The sequence below is a fragment of the Phoca vitulina genome, unplaced genomic scaffold (genome assembly GCF_004348235.1).
Source record: "Phoca vitulina isolate PV1807 unplaced genomic scaffold, GSC_HSeal_1.0 scaffold4, whole genome shotgun sequence".
NCBI classification, from domain to species: domain Eukaryota; kingdom Metazoa; phylum Chordata; class Mammalia; order Carnivora; family Phocidae; genus Phoca; species Phoca vitulina.
Window position 1 is genome coordinate 25,183,619 of NW_022589707.1, and position 13,957 is coordinate 25,197,575.

Here is a 13,957-nt window from a genome sequence, read left to right on the forward strand (position 1 = left end):
TATATATATATATATATATATATATATATATATATATATATAAAAGGCATCAATATCAAAAAGTAAAAAGCAAAATTGTCCCTTTACAGAAGACATATAGAAAATCCTAACGACTCAACCAAAACTGTTAGATCTAATCAGTGAATTCAGTAAAGTTACAGAATACAAAATCAACATGCACAAATCAGTACCATTTCTTTTTTTTTTTTAATTAACATATAATGTATTATTTGTTTCAGGGGTACAGATCAGTAGCATTTCTATACACTAACAACAAATTATCTGAAAAAGAAATAATCCCATAACAATAGCATTAAAAACAGTAACATATTTAGGGATAAATTTAACCAAAAAGGTAAAAGATCTGTACACTGATAACCATCAGACATTGAGGAAAGAAACTGAAGACATGAATCACAGACCTGTACCTCTGAAACAAATAATACATTACATGTTAAAAAAAAAGAAGAAGATAGTAGGAAGGGTAAAATGAAGGGGGGGAAATTGGAGGGGGAGACAAACCATGAGAGACCTTGGACTCTGAGAAACAAACTGAGGGTTCTAGAGGGGAGGGGGGTGGGAAGATGGGTTAGCCTGGTGATGGGTATTAAAGAGGGCACGTACTGCATGGAGCACTGGCTGTTATATGCAAACAATGAATCATGGAACACTACATCAAAAACTAATGATGTAATGTATGGGGATTAACATAATAAAATAAAATTTAAAAAAAGAAATTGAAGATACAAATAAATGGAAATATATCTTGTGGTTCATGGATTAGAAGAATTATTGTTGCAATGTCTATATTATCCAAAGTCATCTACAGATTCAGTACAATCCCTAACAAGATTCCAATGGCATGTTTTACAGAAATATAAAAAAAAAAATCCTAAAATTTGCATGGTACCACAGAAAGACCCTGAATAGCCAAAGCAATCCTGAGAAAGAAAAAAAGCTGAGGCATCATACTGATTTCAAACTATATTACAAAGTTAAAATAATCAAAAGAGTATGGGAGTCTGGTTCAAGGTAGTGATATAGGAAGATCCTGAACTCACCTCCTTACATGGACACACTGAGTCTACAGCTATATATGGAACAATTTCTGAAAGAAAGGAAAGGAAAGGAAAAGGAAAAGAAAGGGAAAGGAAGAAAAGAGAAAAACAAACTGGTGGTGCAACCCTTTCACACTGAGCAAAAAAGAGAGAAAACAAACCCTTCCACACTGAGCAAACATCAGAGAAGGTATTAAAAGTCTGAGGCACAATCTCGCCATAAATTCCACCCCTGGCAGAGTGAACCAAAGTTGAAAGGGAACTCAAAACCCAGAGCTTCTCCCTGAGGACTGAAGGGAACAAAGGAGGTTGGTGGATGCAATCTCTGTGCTCTCTTCAGCCTAGCTCCAGCTTGCTGGGATCTTACAGAAAGGAGATTATACCCTTTTTTGGTGCCCTGATTTTTATAGCTGCTGCCAAGGAACAACTTTACATTGCCCGGCCCTAGGGACCCAGTGCAGCTTATGCTTGTGGGTCCAACAGGACTGTAACTGAAAGGAGAAAGGGTTCTTAAACAGCTACCACCCCAGGACACAGCAAGAAGAAACAGACCCAGGAGATGTTTAATTTATCCATCACAGCTTCAGTCTTATGGGCAGGCTTCTATCTGAAAACACGCCCATGGGCTGACAGTAAAACCTTTCTTGACACCTTGGAGGGTGGGTGCTATCTCCACATTCTCATTCCATTGCACTCCAGAACACCAATTTTGCATCTGGTGTTTGTGGCTGCAGTCCAGGAGATACTCCTTGATCACCAGGCTCTGGTGGCCAGGGGTCTGGTATTCCTGGTTTCTCAGGACTGTAACAGTTGAAGAGACAGTTCTTGGCAGGCTACTATTCCCAAGGCACAGCATGGAGAGCAGAGTGAAACACATCCCCAACCTTTCTGAGAAGTCTACTTGCTAGTCCTAGAGCTTTGGCCTTAGGGGAGTTTTCAAGATTGGCACACACCTAGAGCCTATATAGGTGCTCTCGGGGAATGCAGATCAGGGGACACCATCTTTGCCTTCCTCTGCCTCTCTCCAATTCATCAGTTCCTCATGGAAAGATGCTTGTACACTTCTTTGAAGCCCCACTTTTAGAAACTGCTTCCCAGGAGACGACTACTGATCACCTGGCTCTCGGAACCAGCAGGGCTTATGTTTGTGGTCCCACAGGACTGTATACATTTGCATACTTTAACAGCTGTTGCCTGAAGGTCTGGCTTCTAGTCAGCCTAAATATAGGTGCTGACTGAAATCCCCCTCCTTTGGGACACTGACTGGTCTTAGTATACCTTCAACTACTAGGGGCTACTAAAAATTAAATAGGCTGCTTGTACAATCACAAAGGTTTGAGAGTCAACTAAGAACTAGGGCAGAAAGTTGAACAATAAGGTTTATCTTCTACATAAGACCAATTCTTCAAGACTGGGAGATGTGGCAGTTTCCTCTAACTCATGGAAACCAATACAAGATAATAAAGCAAAATAAAGAAACAGAGAAATATGTTTCAAATAAAAGAATAAGACAACACCTCAGAAAAGTGAAGGAGTCCAGCACCATTACACCAGCCTTACGAGGAATGTGAAAGGGTCTTCTTTAAGCTGAAACAAAAGGATGCTAATTAACAATAGGAAAACACATAAAAGTATAAATCTCACTGGTAAAGGAAAATATATAGTAAGGGTAGTGCACCTATCACTTATAAAACTAATATGAGGTTAAAAGATAAAAGTAATAAAAATAATTGTAAATATAATACTTAGTTTGGGATACACAAAATAAAAAGGTATAAAATGTGACATCAGAGACAAAATGTGAGTGAAAAAAAAATACAGAACATTAGAATGTGTTCAAACTTAAGTTTTTATCAACTTAAAATAGACTGTCACAAAAATAAGTTATATAAGTTTCATGGTAATCACCAAGCAAAAACCTATAGTAGATGTGCAAAGATAGTAAGAAATGAATCTACGCATATCACTAAAGAAAGTCATTAAGTCACAAGGGAAAAGAACAGGAGAAGAAAATAGAAACAGGAACTATAGAATAGCTGGAAAACAATTAACAAAATGGCAATAGGTACATACCTATCAATAATTACTTTAAATATAAATGGACTAAATTCCCCACTCAAAGACACAGAATGAATGGATTAAAAAAAAAAAAGGAGACCCATATATATACTGCCCACAAGAAACTCAATTTAGACATAAGGCCACACATAGACTGAAAGGGAAGGAATGGAAAAAGATATTCCATGAAAATGGAAGCCAAAAGAAAGCTGAGGTAGCTATATTTATATCAGGCAAAATACTTTATAACAAAGAGCAATAATAAAAAAGGGCATCACCTATTGATAAATGGGTCAACCCAACAAGAGGATACAACGTTTGTAAACAATTATGCACCCAACATAGAAGCACCTAAATATACAAAGTAAGTATTAACAGACCTAAAGGGAGAAATAGAGGAGCAATGCAATAAAGTAGGGGACTTTAATATACTACTTACATTCCTAGAAAGATCATCCAGACAGAAAATAAAGAAACACTGGCTTTAAACAACACTTTAAATGAGATGAACGTAACAAATACATAAAGTACATTCTACCCCAAAGCACCAGAACACATATTCTTCTAACGTGCACATGGACAATCTCCAGGGTAGTCATATATTAGGTCACAAAACAAGTCTTAACAAATTTAAGATGACAGAAATCATCAAGCATCTTTTCTGACCACAATGATATGAAGCTAGAAACCAATTACTAGGAGAAAACGGGAAAAATTCACAAATATGTGGAGACTAAACAACATGCTACTGAACAAGAATGGGTCAATGAAGAAATCAAAAGCAAAATAAAAAAATACCTTAAGGCAAACAAGAAGAGAAATATAGCACACCAAAATACATGGGAGCAGCAACAGCAGTTCTAAGACGTAAGTTAACAGCAATAAATGCGTACCTCAAGAAACTCAGAAAAAGAAGAACAAAGCCCAAAGTTAATAGGAGGAAGGAAATAACAAAGAGCAGAAATAAATGCAAGAGAGACTAAACAGACAATAGAAAAGATTAAACCAAGAGCTGCTTCTTTGAAAAGATAAACAAAATTGACAAAACTTCAGCTAGATTCACTATGAAAAAACAAGGGGAGAAGGCTCAAATAAAATTAGAAATGAAAGAGGAGACATTACAGCTAATACCACAGAAATACAAAGGATCATAAGAGATCACTATGAACAATTATATGCCAACAAACTGAACAAAGAAAAAATGATTAAATTCCTAGAACCACACCCCCAAGATTGAATCATAAAGAAAAAAGAAAATCTGAACAGATAGATCACTGCTAAGGAGATTGAATCAATCATTTTACAACTCCCTACATACAAAAGTCTAGGATCAGAGAGTCTAGGACCAGAGAGCTTCACTGGTGAATTCTACCAAATATTCAAAAAAGAATTAAGACCACTCACTCCTTCTCAAACTTTTCCAAAAAACAGAAGAGCAGCGGACACTTCCAAACTCATTTTACATAGTCAGCATTACCATGATACCAAAACCAGACAAGGATACCACAAGGAAAGAAAGTACAGGTCAGTATCTCTGATGGACACAGATGCAAAAATCCTCAACAAAGTATCAGCAAACCAAATTCAACAATACATTAAAAATATATACCATGATCATGTGGAATTTATTCCAGAGATGCAAGGATGGTTCAACATTTGCAAATCAATAAATGTGATAGACCACACTGACAAAATCCAGGACAAAAATCATATAATCATCTCAATAGATACAGAAAAGCATTTGACAAAATTCAACATCCATTTATGATAAAAACTCTCAATAATCTGGATATAGAGGGAACATACCTCAACATAACAAAGGCCATCAATGACAAGTCCAGAGCCAATGTCATACTCAATGGTAAAAAGCTTTTCTTCTAAGATCAGAAACAAAACAAAGTGCCCATTTTCTTCACTTTTATTCAACATAGTATCAGAAGTCATAGCCAGAGCAGTCAGGCAAGAAAAAAGAAATAAAAAGCATCCAAATTGAAAAGGAAATAAAACTGTCACTATTTAGATGACATGGTACTATATAAAATACCCTGAAAGACTCCACCAAAAACCTGTTAGAACTAATCAGCAAATTCAGTAAAGTTGAAGGGTATAAAATAAATATATAAAACTCAGTTGTGTTTTTATACACAAATACAATATCTGAAAGAGCAATCATGAAACCAATCTATTTTATAATTGCATTAAAGAGAATAAAACATCTAGGAATAAATTTAATCAAGGAGATGAAAAACATGTACATGGAGTTAGAGTTACATATAGTTGTATGTAGTTATAAGACATTGATGAAAGAAATTAAAGATGACACAAATGAATGGAAAGATCTTCTATGTTCATGGATTGAAGGAACTGATATTTTTTTAAATGTCCATACTACCCAAAGCAATCCAGATTCAATGTAATTCTTTTAAAATATCCTGTGGGTTTTGTTTTGTTTTTTGTTTTTTTTTTTACAGAACTAGAACAAACAACCCTAAAGTTTGTATGGAGCCACAGAAGATACTGAATAGCCAAAGCAATCTTGAGAAAGAAGAACAAAGCTGGAAGCATCATGTTCACTGATTTCAAACTATATTATAAAGCTACAGTAATCAAAACAGTATGGTATTGTCATAGAAACAGACACACAGAACAATGGAACAGAGCAGAGCCCAGAAATAAACCCATACACAGACAATTAATTTATGACAAAGGAGCCAAGAATATACAATGGGAAAAGGATAGAGTTCAATAAATGGTGTAGGAAAACTGGACAGCCACATGCAAAGGAATGAAACTGGACCACTATCTTATACCATAGACAAAAATTAACTCAAATGGATTAAGCACTTAAATGTAAGACATGAAACCATAAAACTCCTAGAAGAAAACAGGTTGTAAGCTCCTTGGCACTGGTCTTGATAAATTTTTGGATTTGACACCAAAAGCAACAAAAGCAAAAATAAACAGATACACGGCGCCTGGGCGGCTCAATCAGTTGGGCGTCCAACTCTTGATTTCGACTGAGGTCAAGATCTCAGTGTGGTGAGGTCAAGACCCCCATCGGTCTCTGTGCTCAGTGGGGAGTCTGCTTCTCTCTCTCCCTCTGCCCCTTCCCCTGCTCATGCATGAATGTGCAGGCTCTCTCTTTCTAAAATAAATAAATCTTTAAATAAAATAAACAGGTGGGACTGCATTAAACTAAAAAGCTTCTGCACAGCAAAGGTAACCATCAACAAAATGAAAAGGTAACCTGTTGAATGGGAAAAAATATTTATGAAGTATGTATCTGATAAGGGAATTAAGATCCAAAACATTTAAGGATTCACAGGACTTACTAAAACAATCTCATTAAAAAATAGGCAGAAAATCTGAATAGACTCTTTCTAAAGAAGACATATAGATGGCCAACAGGTACATGAGAAGCTACTCAACATCACTAATCATCGAGGAAATGTAAATTGAAACCACAGTGAGGTATCATCTCACACCAGTTAGAATGGCTATTATCAAAAAGACAAGAAACAACAAGCATTGGCAAGGATGTAGAGAAAAGAGAATGCTTGTGTACTATTGGTGAAAATGTAAAGGAGTTCCTTCAAAAAATTCAAAATAGAATAACCATACACACCAGCAATCCCACTTCTGGTGATTAAGCCAAAGAAAATAAAAACACTAACTCAAAAAGAATCTGTACCTCAATGTTCATTGCAGCATTATTTACAATAACTAAGATATGAATCCATCACCTCCATCTTCTGCCCCACACTGGCTGTGGGCACCAGGGTCTCACGTTCCATCACTGGGAGGCCCTTGTGGTGCGGAAGGCTGCAGTGTCAGGCCCCAATGGGGACTTGGGCATGCCAGTGAAGGCAGGCAATGAAGGTGAGGATGTCAGCTTCAGGGAAGCAGAATATGCTGCCATCAACTCCATGTTGGACTAGATCAACTCCTGTCTAGAACACCTGGAGGAGAAGAATGACCACGTCCACACCCACCTCCAGGAGCTGCTTGAGTACAACCAGTAGACACACCTTGTGTTCCAGCAGCAGCTCGGGGAGGCCCCTAGTGCCAATCCCTAGACTCTGAGAGCCCCCAACCAGCCCCAACCCTGCTTCCCTGGGCAAGGCTCTGGCCTGGGTACTCACCACCTGGCTTAGATACTTTCTCAAGGGCTGGCCTACAGGTGCCCTGGTGGGTCTGCCTGTCTGGGCCACCCTTCTGGTACTCCCCTTGGCATGCTTGGGCCAGCCCCAACCACCCGGCATCCCCTCCTGGGGTCAGGTGTGGGCCTGAGACCCACCTACCTTGCCTGCCTGCCCAAATGTGGGGCACTCCCCACTCTACCCAGGCCTGGAGCGTCCACATTAAATGGGTCTCCAACAACAATAAAAACAACAACAAAACAAAAACTAAGATATAGAAATGACTTAAGTGTCCATCAGTGGATGCATGGGTAAAGAAAATGTGGCATATATGTACAATGGACTATTATTAAGTTATAAAAAAGAAGGAAATACTGCTATCTGTGATAAGGTGGATGAAACTTGAGGGCATTATGCTAGGTGAAGTAAGTCAGACAGGGAAAGAAAAATACTATGTGATTTCACGTATATGTGGAATCTAAAAAAACCAAACTCATATTAATAAGGAAAATCTGTGTCCTAAGACGGCCGACCGAGCCAATGAGAGAGTCCCAGTCCTTGCCCTGGGGCTCTTCCGGGTTCTTCTCCCTGCTCTGCTTCGCGCATGTGCCAAAACTGCCAAGTATGCGGAAGCAGAAGTGTATAAATTGCCCCCTTTGTTTGTGCTCAGGGCTCAGACCTTTGGAGACCACTCTCCTCTGAGCCTGCCGGCATTAAATAAACCTCCTATCCTCCAAGACCTCCGAGTGCCACTTGGTTCTTCCATTGGGTGATCCAGTCCAGGTTCCATAACAACATAAACAGAACAGATTTTTGGTTGCCAGAAGCAGGAGTTAGGGGCTGGGAGAAATGGGTGAAGGTGGTTAAAAGGTACAAACTTCCAGTAAGATAAATAAATTCTGGAGATGTGATGCATAGCATGGTGACTATAGTTACGAATACCACATTGTAAACCTCAAAGTTGCTGAGAGTAGATATTCAAAGTTCTTATCACACACACAAAAATTATAACGCTATGAGCTGATGGATGTGTTAATTACACTTATTGTGGTAATCTTTTTGCAATAGATGTATACTAAGTCATTGTGTTGTATCCCTTAAACTTACACAATGTTATATGTCAATTACATGTCAATTACATCTCTGGGAGGGGGGAATCAATCAATACAATTTACCAGATTTACCACATACAGAAGGAAATCATAGAATCATCTCAATAGATGCAGAAAGCAATACTCATTTATGACAAATACTCTCAGCAAACTAGGAATCCTAGGGCAACTACGTCAACCTGATAAATGACATCTAGGAAAAACCTATAAGCACCATCATATTTAATGGGGAAAGACTTATGAATTCCCCTAAAATCAGGGGAAGGCAAGGACACATACTCTCACCATTTTTATTAAAAATAGGCCTACACACAAAAAAAATAAAGGTCTACATACTGGGATAGAAAACGTTAAACTGTTATTACTTGCAGACGACAGATCATATACACAGAAAATCCTAAGGAATACACAAATGAGTTACTACAACTAATTAAGTGAATTTAATAAGGTCCAGAATATAAGATCAGTATACAAAAATCAATTGTATTTTTATATTCTACCAATAAACAACTGGAAAACAATGTCATTTGCCATAGCATCGAATATATAAAATATTCAGGAATGTGTGTAACAAGTGTAATATCTGAATAATACAAGATATTTCTGACAAATTAAACAAGACCTAAATAAAGGTAGAGATACAGCATGTTAGTGGCATGAAGATTTAATATTGACTATTGAGTCAATTTTCACTAAATCTACTGACTTAAAGCAACCCTAACAAAAATCCCAGCAAGATTTTTTTAAGGAAACTGACATACTCTTTTAGCCACATGGCTTCCCTTTTAATCCAGAAAGTTTCGGTGTATCTGCTTGGCTCTGAACCGGAAACAGTCTATAGATATTCAAGTAACTCTTGCTTACAGCTGAATTCTATCTATGATGACCACCCAGTGATTTGGGACATTTTTTTTTTTCTCTTTATGATGAGAAAACAGACTGATCAAATTCGTTTGATTTCTGGGCTTCTGTGTCTTCAGGGAACCTAAACAATCAATGTTCTATTTTCTTCCTGACAAATCCTTCAAGGGGTATTTAAGTCCAAATATAATAATATTTTCACTAAAATATTTTTTTAAAGCAAAAGCAGCACAAGTTGGTTTGGTCAAACCAGTTTGTTGTTCACACATTTCTGACAATTTACCCTGGAATGTTCAAGACTGTCCTTTTAAGTAAATGAAATAGGAACTAGTGAAATATGTCGCACCTGTGTGGGGTAATTTGAGAGGTGAGACAGGATGTTCCTGCCCCTTTCTTCCTTGTTTCTGAACCGTCTTATTCAATGTGATATATTGTGGTATTTTGTGCTACAGTAAATAGAGCACAGAAACGGAAATAAAACACCCTGTTCTGCCCGAGTGACCTGTGTCACTGGCCTTATGAAACGTAACTTTCCTAGGCCTAGGTTTTTTATTTGAAACAAAAGTACCTCCTAACTTCAGAAATCTTTCCTTCTATAATCATCAAGTACCTCAAATTGTCTCAGAATAGCTTTTTTAAAATAAATTTTCAGCTGAACACTGAGGGATGGAATCAGAATCCCTACATGTAACCAGAAGGAAGTCATCAGATAGGCTAAAGGAAATGGAGTCCTTAACATCAAGTGATGCCCCAGGTGCACGGCATGGGGTAGGGACAGTGGAACACGGGAACACTGGAACAGGAAGTGAATAAGGAGCAACAAAGCTGAGGAAAAGGGACCAAAAGCTAGAAAACTGGATAAGACAACTAAGAAACACAGGCTGAAGAGACATTTCATCCAGCTAATCCTAGCTGAGTTCGGAACTTTGAGGAGAGAAAAAAAATATCATGTTGTTCCAAATATTTAACATCAAACAGAAAGTACTGTTAGCTACTTGAAGGCAAAGGCCATTCATACCTTACTCTTTCTTTTTACCTCCAATATCTAATAGCCAATAACAATTACTACAGGGAAGCCTGGGTGGCTTAGTTGGGTTAAGCCTTCAGCTCAGGTCGTGATCTCCGGTCCTGGGATCGAGTCCCACACCGGGCTCCCTGCTCAGCCGGGAGCCTGCTTCTCCCTCTGCCACTCCCCCTGCTTGTGCACACGTGCACGTGCTCTCTCTCTCTCTCTGACAAATAAATAAATAAAATCTTGAGAAAAAAAATTACAGCTACTACAATGGCCTTGTAGTAGTTGTTAAAATCAAGGACAGAGACCAGTCTTGAAGGTTCCTTGAGCAGACAAAACTAGTTTAGTCACGTAGGCAAAGCTTAATTTAGCTTATTTTGCAAGACTAGCTTGACCTGGATAATTTCTTGCTTGTGCCTCTGGAAATGCTAAGCACAACTCGAACTGTTTCCCAAGGTTGATAGGAGGTAAGCACATTTTAATACTGTAACTAATCACTGTGAAGAATAGTCACTGCTTTCTCCCTATATAAGCAGATTTATAGCAATATACCACTAAAGCCTCATTCTATGTTCTGGTTTGAAATACTCCTGGCTTGCAAATTGTCTTTTTGGTGTGTGCATAATAAATTTCTACTAATCATTACTTCATTGATTCATTGGTTTTAATTGGGTTATTTTGAACCTTTGACATAGCACTATATGGATGTTTGGCAAGAACTTGATAAAAATATGATGATGATGTCCTTGCTTAACCAGCAACCCCAGTTCAGTTCAAGTTCCTCTCAAGTAGAGCTGTAGAAAGTTCCCATGTTCACCACCACACCACCACCACCACCACAATAGGTAGCTACATTTTTTTCATTTAGGGTTTTAGAATTCCTGAGTCACTGAATGGAATGAATTGGTATCAGTACAAAAACCAAAGAAAAAGAATTGGCACTGTGGAAAGTGTATACAATCAGCTTGCACACACACTGTCTATCCAGAGTCCTGAACACCCAAATAAGGCCTCTTGCAATGGCCTTTCTCTCTGGCTACTGACCGGCACCCACATGTTTTCTGTCTTAAACCATGTTCCCTAATGATCCCCTAGTTTGTTTTTTTTAACTTTGGGGTTCCTCAAGCCCTTCTTTGGTCTTTCTTTCCTACTTCCATCATTTCCTGCCCATCAAAGTCCTTTCCCCTTGTAGAAGAGAAGTTTTTAGTTTATTTCACAGGAACTTCTTGGCCAATTAAAACTTCAAAAGCTTAAAGTATCCATCAAACCAGAGGGAAAAAAGTGGAAAGATTAGTTACCTCCTATATTAGATGTTTATCAAAATATTTTTATGCTAGGTCCTGTGTTAAGTGTTATCTCATAAATTATCCCAATTAATATATTGATAAACAGTATCATATAGTGTTAAGAGTTTGGGCTCTATAAACAGACTTGGGTTTGAGTAATGGCTACTCCATTTACTAGCTGAGAATGACCTTGGGGAAATTACTGAAGTCTCTGACTCCAAGTTCCTTATCTGAATAACGGCGATAATATTAGTACCTACACTTCATAGGGTTGTTACAAAGATCAAATAAATTAATGAAATATAAGTACCACTGAGAACCTATTATATGGTCAACATATGAGAAAGTGCAGTCTCTAAGTTATTAAACTTTAAAGCTCAATAAAGAGAACAAAGGATTCATGAGAACCTGAGAAAGTTTTCATGGAGGATCTTGATTAATCCTTTGAATAATTAATCAAGTCTCTAGGAAAGGTACTGAAAAATTAAAAGGCTATACTAGATAATTTTGAATGTTTCTTCCGATCTGGATCTACCTGACTCTGTGACTCAAAGTTGTGATTTAAGTTTTCTGGTGTCCTTGATGATGGATATGGAGGACAGAAAAAAGCTGTTGTGGCGGCTTCATATTTTTTAATCTTATTTTTCTATTTACACATCTAGTATATTTTATTTTATTTTATTTTATTTTAAAGGTTTTATTTATTTGACAGAGAGAGACACAGCGAGAGAGGGAATACAAGCAGGGAGAGTGGAAGAGGGAGAAGCAGGCTTCCCGCAGAGCAGGGAGCCCAATGCGGGGCTCGATACCAGGACCGTGGGATCATGCCCTGAGCCGAAGGCAGACGCTTAACGACTGAGCCACCCAGGCGCCCCTCATCTAGTACATTTTAATAAACATTTTTATAAAGACCTTTAAACTAATTTAGGGCCTGTTATAAATTGGCCATGCACAACTCTTAGGTTCTTTTTGGTAAATAATGATAGCCATCATTGATTAGAGGTGGGTGAGGGATAACTACTTTCCCTCAACCTCACTTTTGGGTTATTATAAAAGCAAGAATCTTAGGTCAAATTTTGTCTCACATTCAAATTTGTTTTAAAAGGCGTTCATTAGAAAGCAGACACCAAGTACTTCATATAACTGTTTTTATGAATTTGATGAAGTCTCAGCTTTTTATCCTATTAGATGATATAACAACATCTTTCATGAAAAGTTCACTTGAGGCAGACATAATGATATTCTAAAGGTAGATCATTTACTTTATCATCAGAATTAGTCAACCAGAAATCTTTCTAACCAAGACTGGGTTAGAGGCCACTTAACAGATCAAGCACCATCCTTGAGGTGCATCTCAAGATGTTTATACTTTATTATCCATCAGAAATGTCTCCTAGGGGCGCCTGGGTGGCTCAGTCAGTTAAGTGTCCAACTCTTGATTTTGGCCCAGGTCATGACCTTAGGGTACTGGGATCCAGCCTCACATTGGGCTCCATGTCCAGCGGGGAGTCTGCTTGAGGATTATCTCTCTTCCTCTCCCTCTGCCCCTCCCCCCACCCATGTTCTCTCTCTCGAATAATTAAATCTTTTTTAAAAGTCTCTAAAATATTTTAGCCAGGTGATACAATTAAAATATTTATTTAATCAAAAAGATATTTTTAACATTAAGCCAACTAACAAGTCACTAATTTCACCCAAGAAAATTCATTTTTGACATTTATTACACTAATTAACCAAGACTCTAATGATGATCAATGATAAAATTAGACAAGTGCTTATAGTAACTGCCTCTATTGCCTGACCTTCCTCTTTAGAATTCAAGCTGACCAGCCCTAGGGCATGGGTTTCAGATTGGGTTAACTACCTGAATTAGGGAGTACTAAATGATGAAAAGAAAATCTTAAAAGCAGCCAGAGAAAAAGACACATTGCAAAGATAAGGACTTCACATAACTTACCAGAAAGGATACAAGCCAGAAAAAAAATCAAAGTAGTTTCTTAAAGTGCTGAAGGAAAAAACACTGTCAACCTAAATTTCTATATCTGGTGAAAAATATATTCTAAAAATAGCAAAAAACAGAAGAAATAACCATATAATCATTCAATACAGACAGAAAAATATTAGGGAAAATTCAACATCCATTCATGATAAAAACTTTGAGTTGATCAGGAAAAGAGATTTAACTCAAGAAAGGACATCTACAAAAAACAAAACAAAAAACACACAAAAATACAGAGGAGGTCTTCAAAGATGGTGACACAAGAGACTCTTGAACTTCCCTCCTCCCATGACACATGGAATGAACAGCTACACAAGGAGTAAGTTCCTTTGAAAGAAAACCAGAAACTATCTGAGTGACTCCTACACATCCAGTGACTAAGAAAAAAAAAAAAAAGACCCACACTGAAAACAGGCAGGAAAGATTGAAACA

At 37.6% G+C, this 13,957-nt stretch overlaps 1 pseudogene; it reads left to right on the forward strand.

Moving 5' to 3' along the window:
* LOC116630621 overlaps positions 1-7,192 on the forward strand; it is a 19,420-nt pseudogene extending 12,228 nt beyond the window's left edge.
* Positions 7,193-13,957: the final 6,765 nt, after the last annotated feature.